The following is an 18,652-nucleotide window of genomic DNA, read 5'->3' on the forward strand; positions in this document are numbered from 1 at the left end:
GTTAGAGTTCCCTCTCGAATCATCTTCCGCTTCTCTTCCTGTTCAAATAATGTGTTAAATTCTGATTTAAACCTTGCGCAATTACTGTGCACTTACTTTGGTTAAAAACATGAGGACTGTATGTAAAGTTTCTGTTTTCTCACAACTTCATGTCTTCTTCCTGACAAACTCGTCTGGAACAATTCCGTCTTTGTTTTCGCGTGCTCTTGCCCACATGAAGCACCGGTCTTCAAGATCTTCTTCGCAACATTTCCGCTTTGGACCTAGTAGTTACCAGAAACAAGTAAGGATTTACATCCGCACAGATATTAACTGTGTAAAACAGAAAACCTATTCCAAAGCGTCTAATGTGACAAAATTACAGATTGGTGTAAGAGGACACATCCCTATACCGTTTTAAGTTTCTGCATATATGAGACACGCAACACGACATACAAAACAGAAGTATCTGATATGGCCGGTTTTACTGTGCATGTATAATAAATAAGACAACAGACTTACTAATTTTAGTTTTAATCCCGAGTATCCTCCTCGTCCCGTCCGATGTGGGAACTTGGATTGTGATATTGCCTTTTTTCCCCTCTCCGAATTTTTCTTGCAGAGGAAATAAAAATAATTTCATTAGTATGCTGGGATAGACAATAAGAACGAAACACAAAATCAGAAAAAGCAATGTGTATTCCATACCTTAAATATAGCCGATTTTAGTACATGATTAAGGTAATTGTCCCAGTTCTCTTGGTCCATTACCGTTTCGTACTTTTTGGGGAAAGTTCTTAGTTTGTGCGGCATTTCCAGGAAGGGTTTTACATGATTGTTGTACAATTTCCTTCTGAAGTCCCGCAGCTGAACAGGTAGACGCTTCATAACTCGCTTATATTCATGGGGCACCTCATAATGAAACTGCAATAACACTAATTATGTTCATCACAGACTCACAGTTCGACAACAAAAACGACGAATTGTAACCGCATATGCATACCAGAATTTTCTCCCACATATTTTCTTTTGTTGTTGAAGGGACTTCCTTCCAACATAAATGTTTTATGCCAACCATATCACGGACCAAATAGCCTAGGTAACTACTGAATTCAATTCTATGGTTACCAATAGGCCGGAACATTTTGTCAAATTCAATATCCCTTCTTTTGGCATCTTTTATCGAGAAGTCTCTATGCAGCTTCAACATTCTTGTCATTCCCCTCTCTTTTATGATCACTTCTGTAGAGTCTTCTTGTTGTGGCTGCTTTTCTGCTTCTGGAGCATTTTCCAATTCTTTTTCTTCTAACACCTCCAAATCATCATTTTCAGAATCTTCTGACTCTGGAAATAACCGAGGCAACATATGAAACCATGTGATGTTTAAGTAGAAACAAGTAAGTACAAGGTTTCGCACATTACCTGTTAAGTCTTCAAATCTAGCAGTGTGGAGCATATCTCCACCATCATCGTCATCTGATTGTACAATGTCATCATGACTCTCATCTAAATCCACCGTTTCTTCATCAGAATCCCCCTCAACATCTGATTCCCTCCATTGGTCGTAATCATCATCTTCTGCCATGACAAAAGCTGTGTAGGTACGTGCATCTCAGTTAGGAATTTGAGCTTATTTTGGAAAATATTAGCTAAACCTAACAGGATAGGCAACATGTGTTACACCTATTTTCTATTATATGAAAAGAAAACAAACATGAACTCAGTGATGCATGTAACTTGAGGCTAAAACATCACTGCAACACACAAAATCTCCTCATGATTATTGTGTTATCCACAAAGCGAAAGGTACCGGTTAAACGGTCTTATATAACTTTTTGTTACAAAAGCCAAGAGCACTAAAGCACCAGATAATGATTATCCATTTTTAGCTTGAAGATATAGTCAAATTGGCCAACCAGCACATGGTATTATTAAAAGTGGCAACTTAAAATACAGACGTTACAGGCTCGCCAAGTAACAGAGACTCAAATGATTAAATCTTGAGAAGCCTTGTATATAAATATGATTGACACAACATCGTCGATCAAAGTAGAGTTATTAACTCTCAATCAAAATCCAACCCAAACAATAACAAAAACCCTAGAAAAAAATTAGCATGTTAAGTTTTTTATTTATTTTTATTTTGTAAAACCTAACTAACTAGTAAAGCCTAACTAAGTAACATGAAAGAAAGATCCTTACCTAAATCTTATAATAGTTCATGCATGTAACTTAAGCCTAAATATTATTTTGTAACAAAATGAAATCACATCTCATCGTACAACCCGTGATTGTCATTAACTTGTTCTTTGATACAGCCGAATAAAAACCCTAATCATGCTTTAACAAGTAAACCTATAAGATCTAACATCTGATTCCATGAGATCAAACAAAAAATCTAACATAAATTTAATATTCATTCGATAATGGGTTGTAGAAATATTACCAGCAACAAAGATCGAGTTTAAAGAGGTAGATTCCTTGTAAAGATTAGAGATAGTAATAATAAAAACCCTACTCATGCTTTAACTAGTAAACCTATAAGAAGTGATAGAATAAAAACCCTAATCATGCTTTAACTAGTAAACCTATAAGATCTAACATCTGATTCCATGAGATCGAACAAAAAATCTAACATCAATTTAATATTCATTCGATAATGGGTTGTAGAAATAATACCAACAACAAAGATCGAGTCTGAAGAGGTAGGTTCCTTGTAAAGATTAGAGACGATAGTAGTAGAATTATGATTTCATAGAGAGAATGAATCGAGTAATAAAAACTGAAAAAGTAGATCGAACTCATCTTTTTTTCTTTTTGGAATTTAACCAAACCATCAGGCGGGAATTGATTTTCCTTTTGAAATCATCCCGCCCAGTAAAATCCATTTTCATCACCCGCCAAACAAAAGATTTTTGGTGTTTTTCTTTTTTTATTTCCAAATTTTTGATGTGTAACCAATATGGTTAGTTTCCTTATTTTATGAGAGAATATATCGTAGACAGTTATGATAAAATTGTTTCCCAAAATTTTGAAATTTTGTTTCCTATCTCTAACCAACTCGAGAAGAGGCTATAGAAAAAAAGTACTTTCCTATTTCGAATAATATTTACCTTAATAATTTTAAGCTGGGTTGTCTCCTGTATTATTCTTGGTTTAGGGAGGAAACGTATGAATTATTAGTGGCACCTATGTAGGAAACGTATTATTCATAACAGTAAGCTAATAAAGATAAATAAACTAAACCCATCCATTTTCATGTTCATCATTTCCAGAAAACATAAAGTTCAACGTGAATCATTCATCACATAAATGTCAACCTATCTATCAGCGTAAAAAGCCTCCATCTAGTGCAGTACTTAAAAAATAAATAAAACCACCACTGAAAACAAAATGGTCATCAAAAACCCTGTTTAAAAAAAAGAACTTGTTAGATGAGTCTGGTTCTTTGTCAGATTAGTCTGGTTCCTCATTCTCATCCAATTCCACGCAAAGATCATTATCATTAACATCGTCGTATACAGTACTTTACTTTCAATAGCACTTTACTTGTTCAAACTTTTTGTTAAAAGTATTGGCAAAGATAATAAGATCAGACCTAAAGTGATAAATTGATTCTTATTGTTTACAGGGGGGGGGACTGTATTTTTCTACATTTCCTCCGTTCTTTCAGCTAATTATATTTATTTTTCCAAAAGAATGCACACCTCATAAATAAATAAATTTGCAAGAGTATATTGCATTCTGTAAACTCTATGAACTTGTAAATAATTATCTGATTTATTTCATGATTCCAATACCTAAATAATAACAGAATTCATAAACATCACCTTCTTTTAAATGACAAAATTAGCAAACGAAACAAGAAACGAAAACAACTTTCAAAACGTCCACAAAATGAAATCGATAAATCAAACCATATCATCAAAAAAAACATATCAAATGAACCATCCCCCATATTCAAACAATTCTTCTTGCAATGATGAGGTGAACCTGATCACTCCAACCAGCAGGCTTGGGCGCCTTGTCATCCTCAGATTTGTCATTTTCTGCTTCATCAGGCTCCACATGCTTGTTAAGATCATGCTTGTTAACTTTTGGATTATCTGCCATATCCGGAACATCGGGACGATCTTCATCAATAATTTCAATAATAGAAGCAGGAGCATCGTCATTTACAGTAGGAACATAAGCATAAGAAGGAACATCAGCATCCTCAACGCTACTGATTATAGCGTCCAGAGGAACACCAGGAATAACATCAGCATAAATAGGAACATCATCATTGTCAATACTACTGACAACAGAACTAATTAAAGCGTCGAGAGGAACACCAGGAACAATAGTTATTCCGTCCACAGTAATGATAATCCTCAATTTACGAGGACCAGCCATCATTCGAGGACATTTTTGGATCCTCTCTTCAGTTTCATCTCTACAGTCCCTCTTAGCAGAACTCATTTTTTCCTCTTAATACTTTATGTTAATTTTTTCTATGCTTGGTGTAATTTTATATATTTCTAAGGAAAACCCTAATTTCTTAGGTTTTCCATCATTATCTTAAATCACCTATTCTTTGGTATTTACATCGAATATTCTATCAATATAAGGAGATATGGAATGAATATTTTCATGTTTATATAATTTCCTTTTTAATCTAATATGCATAACGAACATAACAAACTAAAATAAATTATGATCTCATGAGATATATGGAATGAATATTTTCATATTTATCTAATTTCCTTTTTAATTTAATTACCTAGGTCGGTTGGGGTGGCCCGGCCGGCTGGACCATAGGTGTAACGCAAAAAAGGAAAAAACCAAATGTTGGCTAGTTAAACAATGACCCAACATTTAGCGGCAACACTTTCATGTTGATGCACGAAATTGAACATTTCAGCATAAAAAAAATCCAAACACCAAAACAAAAACAAAAAAATACAAGGAAAAAAAAAGCAACATAAGTAACTTAAGGAATAAATTGTACATTTCAGCATAGAAAAAAATCCAAATACCAAATACCAAATACCAAAAAAAAAAACACAACTGCAAGAAAAAAAAGCTACATAGATAAGCCTAGGAATGTGTTAGTGGCATGGACATCATGAGTACACGTTTCCGATTGTCCACCAAAATTCTTCAACGAGATAACTCTCCTCATGTGAGGAATAATTGTAACCCTTGTTTCCCACGGTAGTGCCCCCTAAATTTCCGTCGAAGTTTCTGGATTCATAATATATACATGATCTTATATGCCGTGGTGTGAAACATAAAAACAAATCAGACCATTGCAAGATCCAACTATTGGGTGCAACTTATTCCAATCATCATGGGTTCCATCATTCGGGGCATCATGATTGTTGGCTGTTACGATCGGGCTGAAATATTCCTCTTTATAAAAGAGTTGGGTAACTTTATGTTTCCCCATTCTTGGTGTGACACCAAAAAGGAATCCAATTATTTTGTCCCCAAGGATAATATTTCATTCTTTGCATACACATTTGCTTGTTAAAACGATTTTTGTAGTTTGGAGGCGCTGAAGTATCTCGGTAGTTAATTCCGGCAACATATCCATCACTATTATACTGATGAAAGATTATCAAAAAAAAAATTTACAAGCTTTTAGGATTTTCTTATTGTGAATGCTACAAGCAAATACGAGTATAAAGCTTATATGTATATAGACATCCAATATACCTGTTGGCGAATGGTCGCGTCAGTCTAGGACGTTTTTGGATCCTCTCGTCAATTTCATATCAACAATCCCTCTTAATACTCTATGTTAGTTTTTTCTATGCTTGGTGTAATTTGAAAACTCTAATTTTTTAGGTTTTCCATCATTATCTTAAATCACGATTCTTTGGTATTTACACTGAATATTTCAATTTCCATATTACTAAAAAATGAGATATTGTAGCAGTATAATGAGATATGGAATGAATATTTTCATGTTTATCTAGTTTCCTTTTTAATCTAATATATACATTCTGAACATAACAAATTAAATAAATCATGATCTCTTAGGAAATACCAAATAATTTTTCTACTTTTCGACTAATTACCTAGGTGGGTTAGGGTGGTCCGGACGGCTGGACCATAGGTGTAACGAAAAAAAAGGAAAAAAATCAAAGGTTGTCTAGTTAAACAATGACCCAAACTAAATTGTACATTTCAACATAGAAAATAATCCAAACACCAAAAAAAAACACAACTACAAGAGAAAAAAAAAGATACATACCCAAGGAATAAATTGTACATAGGAAAAAAATTCAAATACAGATACAAAAAAACAAAAAACAACACAACTACATGAAAAAAAAAGTTACATAGATAACCCAAGGAATGTGTTAGTGGCATGGACATCATGAGTACATGTTTCCGATTGTCCACCAAAATTCGTCAACGAGACAGCGCTCCTCATATGAGGAATAATTGCAACCTAGCTTGTTTCCCACAGTTGTGTCCCCCAAATTTCCGTCCAAGTTCTGGTGAGTACATTGTAACGCAATAAACGCCCATTCTGCCACAATAAGAGGTCCTTGTTTTTTCCAAATGCTATCGGATAATAGGCCGGCCACCCTTCATCCTCATCCTTTTCCAAGAAAATGCTTATCTTATGATTCCAATTCCATTCCCCGACAGGTGCCCATGTATGAATATTTTTTTTTGGAAATGGGTGCCCAGAAATCTATCCGGGGCTGATTAATCCCCTCATCACAGCAGGCCTCATGGATGTAGTAAAATAAAAGGAAAACTCCGAACATAACCATCCCAACTGATGGGAATTCACTCCTAGGAATATGATGTTGGGGTCGCGAATGTTGATGAAATGTCTCAGTGTCCAAATTGAAAGAAACTATGCCATTATCCCACTGACAACAATCCTTCCAAAAAATACAACCATGTGCATACACACCTTAACTCCGAAAAATATAAGGAATCTCCCATGCTATGTTTCTCCATCTTTTCTTGTCTCCTAGAGTGTGTATTTGAACTTTACCATCCATGTGAATTCGAACTACCTTGTACTCATCGGTACGTTGACAGTATCTGAAACCCCCAATTACAGGATACCAAGAAAGTACTTGATCTCGTGTAATAATTGGGATGCATAGTTATGGCAGACGTAGGTGCTCACCAGTTTCTGGATTCATAACATATAAAGGATCTTGTATGCCGTGGTGTGAAACATAAAAACATACCATACCATTACAAGATCCAACTATTGGGTGCAACTTAGTCAAATCTTCATGGGTTCCATCATTCGGGGCGTCGTGATTGTTGGTTGTTACGATCGGGCTGAAATATTCCTCTCTATAAAAGAGTTGAGTAACTTCTTTCCCTATTCTTGGTGTGACACCAAAGAGGAATCCAATTCTTTTGTCCCCGAGGATAGTATTTCACTCTTTGGAAACAGATTAGCTTGCTAAAATGCTTTCTGCAGTTTGGAGGTGTTGTAGTATCTCGGTATTTAATTCCGGCAACATATCCATCACTATTATACTGATGAAAGATTATCAAAAAAAATTTTTTTTTAAAGCATTTAAGATTTTCTTTATATTGTAGAATGCTACAAGGAGATACGAGTAATGCTTATATAGACATTCAATACACCTGTTAGCGAATAGTTGCGTCCTTGATGAGCAGTCATTATTTGAAAGTTCGCGTCTTTAATGAGCAGACAAGTAACGCATATTTGCATGTTTTATCTTTGAAAGGTCGCCTCCTTAATGAGCAGGCAAGTAAAGCATATTTTCCCGTTTTATCTTATAAGCGGTTATATCTTAAACCTATAACTAAATTTTTATTTAAAAGGAAACAAAATCTAAAGGATAACCATTACGTCATGAAGTAGGTATGAAAAGACACCAATTCACTAATGCTGACCTCCTGGAATTAGAGTACCCGTCACGACAACATCTTAATATTTACAACGACATTGGTTGATAATATAAAACAGGAACTATCCATAAAACACAAAACGTGAATTTATCACTACAAATATGGTCTAATGGTACCATAATTTATGTATCTCTCTTTTTGCCTATTTATATTCTGGTTTTGTGTTTTGGTGTCAAACACCAGTTTCAAATCAATAATTCGCCTACAAAAAGAATCCCGATTAGTCACAAAACCTTTTTCATTCGTGTGCATTTTCAAGAATATCAACATTGATTTGTCTATCAATCACTTATATCATTTGCATCTCAAATTCTCACTTCTTTATACATTTTTCTTTTCCCCTCTCGGATTTTATTATAATTGTTGAAGAATAAACCAAGATACTATGAAGAATAAACCAATATGGTTGAGTCAACTGGTACAGTTAACATGAAGAATAAACCAATATGGTTGAGTCAACTGGTACAGTTGACATGAAGTGAATGGATCAACAACTCTTGTTGACATGGTACGGTTTATAGAAGTTTATTTGGGTTGCAAGTATTACTGTTTTTAAGAGTTTATTTACGTGAGAATTGTCTAGAAGTTTCTTTGTTAGAGTTTGATTATGTTTGGAAAGTTATTTTTCTTGAGAGTCAAGTTTGTTACTCATATAAATAGGCTGTTGAGCCATGAGTCGAAATAGATCAATCCATGAGTCGAAATACATCAATCAAGAGAAGTTTGTTTGAGTTTTAGTTTTGTGTTCCTTTCATCAAGTCTTTGATATCATATTTTCTACAATAATGAACACATAAAAGTCTCCCTATAGATTCGTAAAATTTATAACCATAAATACAACCGGAATACAGAAATGCCTCCCTATATACCTGGTAGGACTTGAAAGAAGCCTACGACTATGTCTAACTGCAAGTGCACAGTGTCGATATGCAACACAGGGCGAGCACAGATCGATCCTCAAGGACAAGGTGGGTGCTAAAGTTGCTTCTAATGGTCTTTACTAACTGATTCTATGTGATAAAGTGACATATAATGATTTTTGTGTTATGTTGAAACACAACTGAGCTATTTTGGTGTAACTGAACTAGTGACAGAAAGTAAAGCTAGAGTGTGAACAAAACAGGAAAGTGCTAAGGTCCTTTTAATCCACCATTAACCTACACTATGAACTCAGCTGATAGCATCATTCTTGTCCTTATAGCAGGTAAGGGTGAAGATTCTGGTCTTCCATTTTATCTAAGGTGTTTCACCAGTGGATGAATCAATCACAACTAAGATATCAATCCTAAGCACTAACTGTCTAACTAAAGCACAACTAGTCAGAGGATTCATAACAGTCTCTAAGGCATGAATTGTGGTATAATCACATAGTTTTATCCTAACTACAATGCATACATGGCATGCACTGTGAGAGCAAAATGTGACAAACCAAGATTGAAATTTTTCTAGAACAATATAAGCATTCAAGAATCACACAAACAGCATAAATAACATAGTACAAAGCTATGGTTTATCTCAACCTTAGCTTAGTGAACTAAAACGTGATCAAATTATACTACTGGATGAAACAGATGAAATAGTAAAATTACAGAACACTAAGAGCTTGGTGCTCCGGCTAGCCCGGGCATGAATCCTATTCACACCCACACACTCAATTTATAGTTACAATGAGTTCTAAAAAAATCCCTGATTTCCAAAACTAGGGTTTCGAAAATTACCTAACCAATTCGTACCACCCATGCTAGATAACTGCTCTATCACTTCGACCCATGCTTTTTCTGCTCTCCCCCTGCTCCAATTGACGCCTATGATGCTCTAATTGTTCCCTAACTTTAGTTGTTTTATTCACCCCAAACCTAGGGTTCAGTGGTTGTGAGATGAGTAAAAGAACTAGGCTAGGAAGATGGTGGAGATGTTTGGAATGATTTGATGGAGATGGTGGCAGTGAACATCGGGGTCTGGTGGTGGCAGGATATGGTGGTGAAGGAGTTGCAGGTGATGGAAGAGAGGAATTTGGGGAGAAGAGGAGAAGAACCTGATGGAGAATGGGTTAGGCAGTGTTTGGGTATAGGTGTTAGGTGTTGTAGTGTTGAGCGGTTGTAGCAAATTCGATGTCCAGCGAAGATGATACGTTGGATGATCACATCTGAACTGAATCGAACGGATAAGATGGAACAAGCTTGCAGCGACCATTGGATGCGTGATACAACAATTCTGAAGGCTTAGATTGGAGTTAGGTACTATGATGTTTGACACGAGCTTCAAGATTTGATGCTCGGTGATGATGCGAACGTTGGATGATGTGATGGATCCAATCTGACGGCTCTCATGGAATTGGGTATGGATATTGGAAATGTATTTGGGTAATGGTTTTGGGCCTTGGGTATGCCAATCCAATATCTTCTTTAAGGAAAATTCTTCCTCTTCAAGCCCACTTCTAGTTGATCCGGCTCTTGCAAACATCATTCTTCGTTGCCTTTCTGCGGGAGTCTTTGCCGTTTCTTTGCTCTTTTCTCTCTGTGAGTTAACCAGGCTTTATTTAGTACCTAAAAATGCAAAATTAATTGAGAAAAGTATTTATTCTTGAAAACAACGAAAACACAGAATATGGGATAAAATGGAGCGCTAGTGCACAAATGATGAGTTAAATGAAAATAAAAAGGTGCAAATATGTACAATATTTGGCACTCATCAAATACCCCAAACCTGAATTTTACTTGTCCTCAAGTAAAACAAAACTAAGGAAATCCTACCTATACCACTGTCGTTGGTCTCTCGATTGCATTTAGCGAATGCAATAAGCCTTTTAAACCACTAAGTGTCCCTAGTGGACGAGTTGAAGTCTCGTGAAGGTTTTCTTAGAACGTACCTACAAAGTTCTAGGACAAAATATAAGCTCAGATTCCATGAAATGTGACATGTTCAAGACAGTAGAAGCTCACAGCAAAATGGAGATGTCAATCTAGCTATCAAAGGCACAATCCTAGCATTCATAACAAATAAAGACATGTGATAAGAGTGTAAAGTGTATCTACACATGTGTAAAGAAAGATCGGATGTTATGACTACTAATCACCAAGAGATAGTTTCTCAGGCTAAGAACCGAGGTCGAAATCTAGCTAGCTGTCCGGACTTTACGAGAATTGTGAATGAGTTGGAGGTATTTCACAATTACTCGCGTTGTACATCAATGGCATAACCCTTCCTTGCTTATAACACAAAAACACAAAAGATGACTCTTTACATGACTCTTATTTACATTGACTACTCTCTTTTATTTTTGGAACAAGAGAGGATGGAATTGATAAATACTTGATTTTTTTTTTGATATTTTTTTGATATTTTTCTGAATATATACATCGTTTCTTTCTTTTTTTTTTTTTTAAAAAAAATATTTACAACATGGTAACTCTTTTGATACATAAGCAAAAAAAACCAAAAATTACATGACACTTTGCAAGAGGTAGTCCTTTTTGATGCACCCAGTTAAATTCGATGGTTGTCTTTCTTAATGTAACCTCCACCTTCTATCCCAACCAACCAAAGAACAAGCTAGTCAAGTTTCGTTCAGTATTCTAAAGTGATTGGCAATCGTGACTTCCGATATAACACCTCAAGGATGAGGCTATACATGTATTCGTAGATCATGCGCGTGCAAGTTTCTTATCACTATGTGAATTGTGCTAGAATCAGGGTGCCTAAATATCTAGACTAAGAATCCTTATGTTTACATACATGCACAAGAGTCAACATTTCAAGGTAAATGAGCTCCATTTTTATGGTTTTTTTCAAATTTTTTAATTTTTTTTTGATTTTTTGATTTTTTTTTTAAAAAAAAAGAAAGAGTTCCGTTTTCAATTATAGCATGTTATAAGGGTATGTACTTTTCACCCCCAAACCTAAACTAAACATTGTCCTCAATGTTTCAAAAGATAAACAAAATTAAAACAACATACCATGAGAACGATGCTAAGTAGAGAAAAGGAAAGAGATTACCAGATATTGGCGAAAGCAAGTTTTGAACTCCATTATTCAATGGCTATGATCCAAAAGTAACTTAAGTAAAAGCACATTGGATTAGCACAATATATAAAAAATAAAACATAAAAGGTTCCACTAAATATTACCTACCAGATTATATACAAGAAAAATTCACTATATACATACAGCCTAAAGAGTTGCGGATCAACCCAAAAGATGAAGTGTTGAAACATAGACAGTTTCAAACAACAAAAATTGGACTGAAATGAAAGTGAGAGTGAAAAACCAGATGAATCACCCCCAAACCTATATTTTTCAACAGGTTTATTTTTTAGCACAAAATCTTTCAATTTTAGGGGTGCAGGATTCAAAAGGTCTAATTCAAAATGGACTTTTTTCGGGATGGTCATAGAAATTAAATCCAACTGTGGCTCATTAAAGATGTTATATTTAGATGCAAAATAGTCCAAGAGGACTTGGGAAGCACACAATTCCAATACTAAATTAGGGACTCTCAAAATAGTTGGTTTAAAAATTTAGTGACAAACCAAATCTAGGTTGGGTGGAATAATCTCAATCTGTGACTTAGGAAAGAAAGTAGGTACTTCTAAGTTATTTTCATGTATAGGACCAATAGTACCAGCACATACTTTCCTTAAATCAGAAATAGGTGAATCATGCTCACATTCATCGAACAAAATATCAAGACCTAGCTCGGTATCATGATTGTCCGAAGTACTCAAATCAACATCAGAAGAAATAGCATATTGTGACTTAGGCAAGGAATCAGACACATCAATTTTTTTAATTATAAACATTAGTGTCTACAGAAGATTCAACTTTCCTATGTCATGCTCATCTTCGAAGAACAATTGTACAAGTACCATATCAATATCAAATCATTGATTGCTATGAATTAGAATAGAAGAAACAACATTCATGAAGGTCGAGGGCGAGAAGCCATATGTTATTGAACCAAAAGGTTCCACAATATTTTCATGTTCTTCTAACATAACATCATCATCATAATCATCATAATCATCATCATGGTAACATGCATATTGGTCCTCATTAACAGTGGTGTCATTGTCATTCATGTTCCTCTAAATTAGGTTCATATTCAACATCATTTACATGAATGGGACTAGACACTTCATTAGGGACAACATACATTTCCTCATGAATTTCCTCCTTTGTAGGTGAAGCAAAATCTGATCTAAATATGCCTGAATTCGTGATTAGATCTAGCAAAGTTTTGCTCACTGAGTCTGAAAGCTTCTGTGGTTCTAAATTCATGGGAGTACAAAATTCTTCATGTTCAAATTGTGGTGAATGGTACATGTGTGCATGGTCATTAGGGTTTATAAAAGATTGATCGCAACCCTCAAAGGATTGATTATGGTCCCAATGACTACCAGCCTCACAATTTGTGGGCATTTCATAATTTGGATTTTCATGGGATTCTCTAAATTGCCTATAATCATGCAAAATATAGCAATATTCAGGGTGGTCTAAACCACCACATAAGGTACATGCATAGATTTCAGGTCGTCTATGTGAACTAGATGCTACAGATTTCTCATGTGTTTGCATTTCTAAAGCAGTGATCCGAGCCTCTAACTGATTCACAAGTGACAATGTGTGAGTTGGGTATTGTCTAGATGTTCATTTCACCAATGGTGGATGATACATGTGTGAATAGTCATTAGGGTTTGCATATTGAGGTTCATGACCTACAGAAGGTCCATAATAATAATCCCTATAACTATTGACATCATGGTCTGTGGGAGGCTCATAATGTGGCACATGCCCATAAGCAAGTTCTCTAAGAGTTTTGTTTCCATCCCCAGAAGCAGACCAAAATCCAGACATGTTATGTTTATCGTACAATCACACAATTCAAAAATAGAAATAAGGCCCACACTTTTTAGTTATGGGTTTCAAAATTTTGGTTTTAGACTTTAAAGGTAAAGCCTATTTGGGAATTTTTGGTTTAACTGGGTTTTAAAATTTGGTTTCAAAATGGGAGCAAAATTTTGGTTTAAATGGAAGAAATTTTGGTTTTAAAGAGGGAGAAAAACCTTGGTTTTAAAATTAGGAGCAAGCCCACATTGGTGGGAGAATGCACATCCCACTAGGAAGTTTGGACGAAGCCCAGCAGAGAAGTTTTAGTTGGGCTTTGAGGCCCACAATTCAGTTTAGGACATGCCTAAAATTCAATTTTAGAGCCCACAGTTCAGTTTAAATCAAAACTACATGCCCATGATACAATTTAAACAAGCCCACAGTTTACAATTCAGTTGGGTTAACACTTTAGTTTGGCTGAAGTTGAGCCCAAAGTTTAGGCTTAACCCTTTTTAGCCATTGCACAAACCAGTTGGGTCTTTGTCTTTGGCAAACCAATGCAGCACCACAATTCAGAATTTCTTCAGCTCTTTTCTTCACAGCACCACACCACCTGTTTGAGGCACTAGAACAGTTTTGTTCTGCTTCTCCTTGTTTTGCACAACAGTTGCAGGTACCTGGTGGTTTTCAGAAGAGAGAATTAGTTCTCACAGCAGCAAATTTCATGCATTCAAGATGACACTGCTAACTCAGCATACAACTCAGGCATTCACAGCATCAAATTTCAGCGAATTTTGCAGTTGACAGCGCCACACCACATTCACAGCAACAAATTTCAGGCATTCAAGATGACAGCAGCACATTCAAGCATTCACAGTATGTTAAACTTCACAGTTGCACTTGTTATAGAACCAAAAATGACCCAATGGTCAATATGCAGACTTAATGCTCAAGTACTCCAAGCAAATGCAGTAACAGATGCAGTTGTGGCCAGGCCAAGATTGGGAAGCAGGCAGTTACAGGGCAGGGCAAAGCTACAAACAATGACAAAATGAGCAAAGCCACAGATAATGAGCAAATCCACAGATGCAGTGATGCTTTGCAGGTATGCAGGTGACAGAAACAAAGAGAAAGCTGACACATATATACACAAGGTTACTGTTTGCTAAGTATGCAAATGAGGCAGACTATGTTACATGGAAGACTAAGCTAACACATGGAAGGCTAAGATAACATATATATACAAACAGTAAGCCAAGATGAAGTGGAATGAAGGGAAAATGAAAGTGCAGTGAAAATGTAAATGCAGTGATGCTAAGTTAACAACTACAAAATGGCAGATAAACTACAGTTAAGATGAAGTGGAATGATGATGTTATTAAACTATTACAAAATGGCAGATCAAATAAACTAGTTATATCTAACACTATTAACAACAGAAAAACCAAAAATCTAACACAAATATATAAGCAGTATATTAAAAATCAGTAAAGTGAAAGAAAAGAAACAATCACAACGCTACCGAGTCCCTGGCAATGGCGCCAAAAACTTGGTAGGACTTGAAAGAAGCCTACGACTATGTCTAACTACAAGTGCACAATGTCGATATGCAACACAGGGCAAGCACAGGTCGATCCTCAGGGACAAGGTGGGTGCTAAAGTTGCTTCTAATGGTCTTTACTAACTGATTTTATGCGACAAAGTGACAGATAATGATTTTTGTGTTGTGTTGAAACACAACTGAGCTATTTTGGTGTGACTGAACTAGTGACAGAAAGTAAAGCTAGAGTGTGAACAAAACAGGAAAGTGCTAAGGTCCTTTTAATCCACCATTAACCTACACTATGAACTCAGCTGATAGCATCATTCTTGTCCTTATAGCAGGTAAGGGTGAAGATTCTAGTCTTCCATTTTACCTAAGGTGTTTCACCAGTGGATGAATCAATCACAACTAAGATATCAATCCTAAGCACTAACTGTCTAACTAAAGCACAACTAGTCATAGGATTCATAACAGTCTCTAAGGCATGAGTTGTGGTATAATCACATAGTTTTATCCTAACTACAATGCATACATGGCATGCACTGTGAGAGCAAAATGTGACAAACCAAGATTGAAATTTTTCTAGAACAATATAAGCATTCAAGAATCACACAAACAGCATAAATAACATAGTACAAAGCTATGGTTTATCTCAACCTTAGCTTAGTGAACTAAAACGTGATCAAATTATACTACTGGATGAAACAGATGAAATAGTAAAATTATAGAACACTAAGAGCTTGGTGCTCCGGCTAGCCCGGGCATGAATCCTACTCACACACACACACACACACACTCAATTTATAGTTACAATGAGTTCTAAATAAAAATCCCTAATTTGCAAAACTAGGGTTTCGAAAATTACCTAACCAATTCGTACCACCCATGCTAGATAACTGCTCTATTACTTCGATCCATGCTTTTTCTGCTCCCCCCCTGCTCCAATTGACGCCTATGATGCTCTAATTGTTCCCTAACTCGAGTTGTTTTATTCACCCCAAACCTAGGGTTCAGTGGTTGTGAGATGAGTAAAAGAACTAGGATAGGGAGATGGTGGAGATGTTTGGAATGATTTGATGGAGATGGTGGCTGTGAACATCGGGGTCTGGTGGTGGCAGGATATGGTGGTGAAGGAGTTGCAGGTGATGGAAGAGAGGAATTTGGGGAGAAGAGGAGAAGAACCCGATGGAGAATGGGTTAGGGAGTGTTTGGGTATAGGTATTAGGTGTTGTAGTGTTGAGAGGTTGTATCAAATTCGATGTCCAGCGAAGATGATACGTTGGATGATCACATCTGGATTAAATCGAACGGCTAAGATGGAACAAGCTTGCAGCGACCATTGGATGCATGATACAACAATTCTGACGGCTTAGATTGGAGTTAGGTACTATGATGTTTGACACGAGCTTCAAGATTTGATGCTCGGTGATGATGCGAACGTTGGATGATGTGATGGATCCAATCTGACGGCTCTCATGGAATTGGGTATTGATATTGGAAATGGATTTGGATAAGGGTTTTGGTCCTTGGGTATGCCAAGCCCATATCTTCTTTAAGGACAATTCTTCCTCTTGAAGCCCACTTCTAGTTGATCCGGCTCTTGCAAACATCATTCTTCGCTGCCTTTCTGCGGGAGTCTTTGTCGTTTCTTTGCTCTTTTCGCTCCATGAGTTAACCAGGCTTTATGTAGTACCTAAAAATGCAAAAATAATTGAGAAAAGTATTTATTCTTGAAAACTACGAAAACACAGAATATGGGATAAAATGGAGCGTCAGTGCACAAATGATGAGTTAAATGCCAATAAAAAGGTGCAAATATATACAATATTTGGCACTCATAAATACCAAATTGACCACCATAAAAGAAAATCCCCCTCTAAATTAGTCGGGAATATGTTTAAAAGCATTAATTCCATTAAATAAAATACCAACCATTATTACCCAAAATAAGACCAACTCTGATTCTTCAGATTTCAAAAACAACTTTTAGTCCAAACAAGATACGAAAAAAAAATCAAAGATGAGAAATAGTACTTTTAAAAATATATAGTATATATATATATATATATTGAACACCAAAATACATTAGTCTAATCAAAACAAAAACAAAAATAAAAACAGTACACTCGGAATATGTTAGTGGCATGGTCATCGTTAGTACATGTTTTCTTTTGTCCTCCAAAATTCCTCAACGAGACGGCGGTACTCATGTAAGGAATAACTCTAACCTTTGCCCACCTTATCTCCGCAATTTCTGTCAAAGTTCTGGTGAGTTCATTATAACGCGCTAAACAACGGTTATTTTGCAATAAGACGTCGTTGTTCTTTCCCAAGGCTATAATATTATAAGGCGGCCACCATAGATTCTAAGGGTCTTCCAAGACAATGCTCCTCTTAAGTTCCCAATTCCATTCTACACCGGGTGCCCGTGGATGAATATCATTATCCGAAATGGGTGCCCAAAAATCAATCCGGGTATCATAAATATCGTGAATGTTGTAAAATAAAAGGCGAACTCCAGACAAGACCATTCCAAGTTTTGGAGTACTGAAACCACCATTCTCATAAATATGATGCGGGGGTGGCGAATGTGACTGGAATGTCTCATTGTCCAAATTGAAAGATATTATCTGAATATTATCATAAAAATAATGATTTATCCAAAAAAATACAACCATGTGCGTACACACCTGAATCCCAAAAAGTAAAAGGAAAATATCTGATGTTCCTCCATCCCATGTTGTCTCCTAGAGTGTGTACGTCCACTTGAATTCAAAATACTTTGTATTCACCGGTATGTTGACAATATCCGAACCCCCTACGGCGAATCGTGGATCCCAACTAATTTGTAGCGTTGGTGTTGGATCGCATATTTGTGGCAGATGGAGGTGCTCACCCGTTGTTGGATTCATAATATAGATAGGATCTTGTATGCCGTGGTGTGAAACATAAAAACATACCAGACCATTACAAGATCCAACGATTGGGTGTGATATGTTTTCATCATAGGATCGGATAATATTCCAGGTACCATTGTTTCCAAATAACATCTGATAGAAATCTCCCATTATCGTGTAGTAATCTCCCTCCTCAATTTTTTCTCTGTAGAAGAGTTGCGTAAATTTTTCTTCTTTCACTTTTTGAGTGAAACCGAAAAGGAGTCCAATTCTTTGTATACACATTTGCTTGCCAAAATACCTTCTGTACTTGGGAGGAGGTGTAGTATCTCGGGAGTTAAATCCGGCAACATTTCCATTACTCTTACTGGTGAAATATTTTTTTTTTTAGTGTAGAAGTGTTTTGGATTTCGTTTTTGTTGAATGCTTATATAGACATCGAATGAATGCAATATGATTCCCCACACAACACACCTGTTGGAATTTTCAAGTCTTTTGGTGT

The sequence above is a fragment of the Papaver somniferum genome, chromosome 11, assembly GCF_003573695.1.
Source record: "Papaver somniferum cultivar HN1 chromosome 11, ASM357369v1, whole genome shotgun sequence".
Taxonomy (NCBI): domain Eukaryota; kingdom Viridiplantae; phylum Streptophyta; class Magnoliopsida; order Ranunculales; family Papaveraceae; genus Papaver; species Papaver somniferum.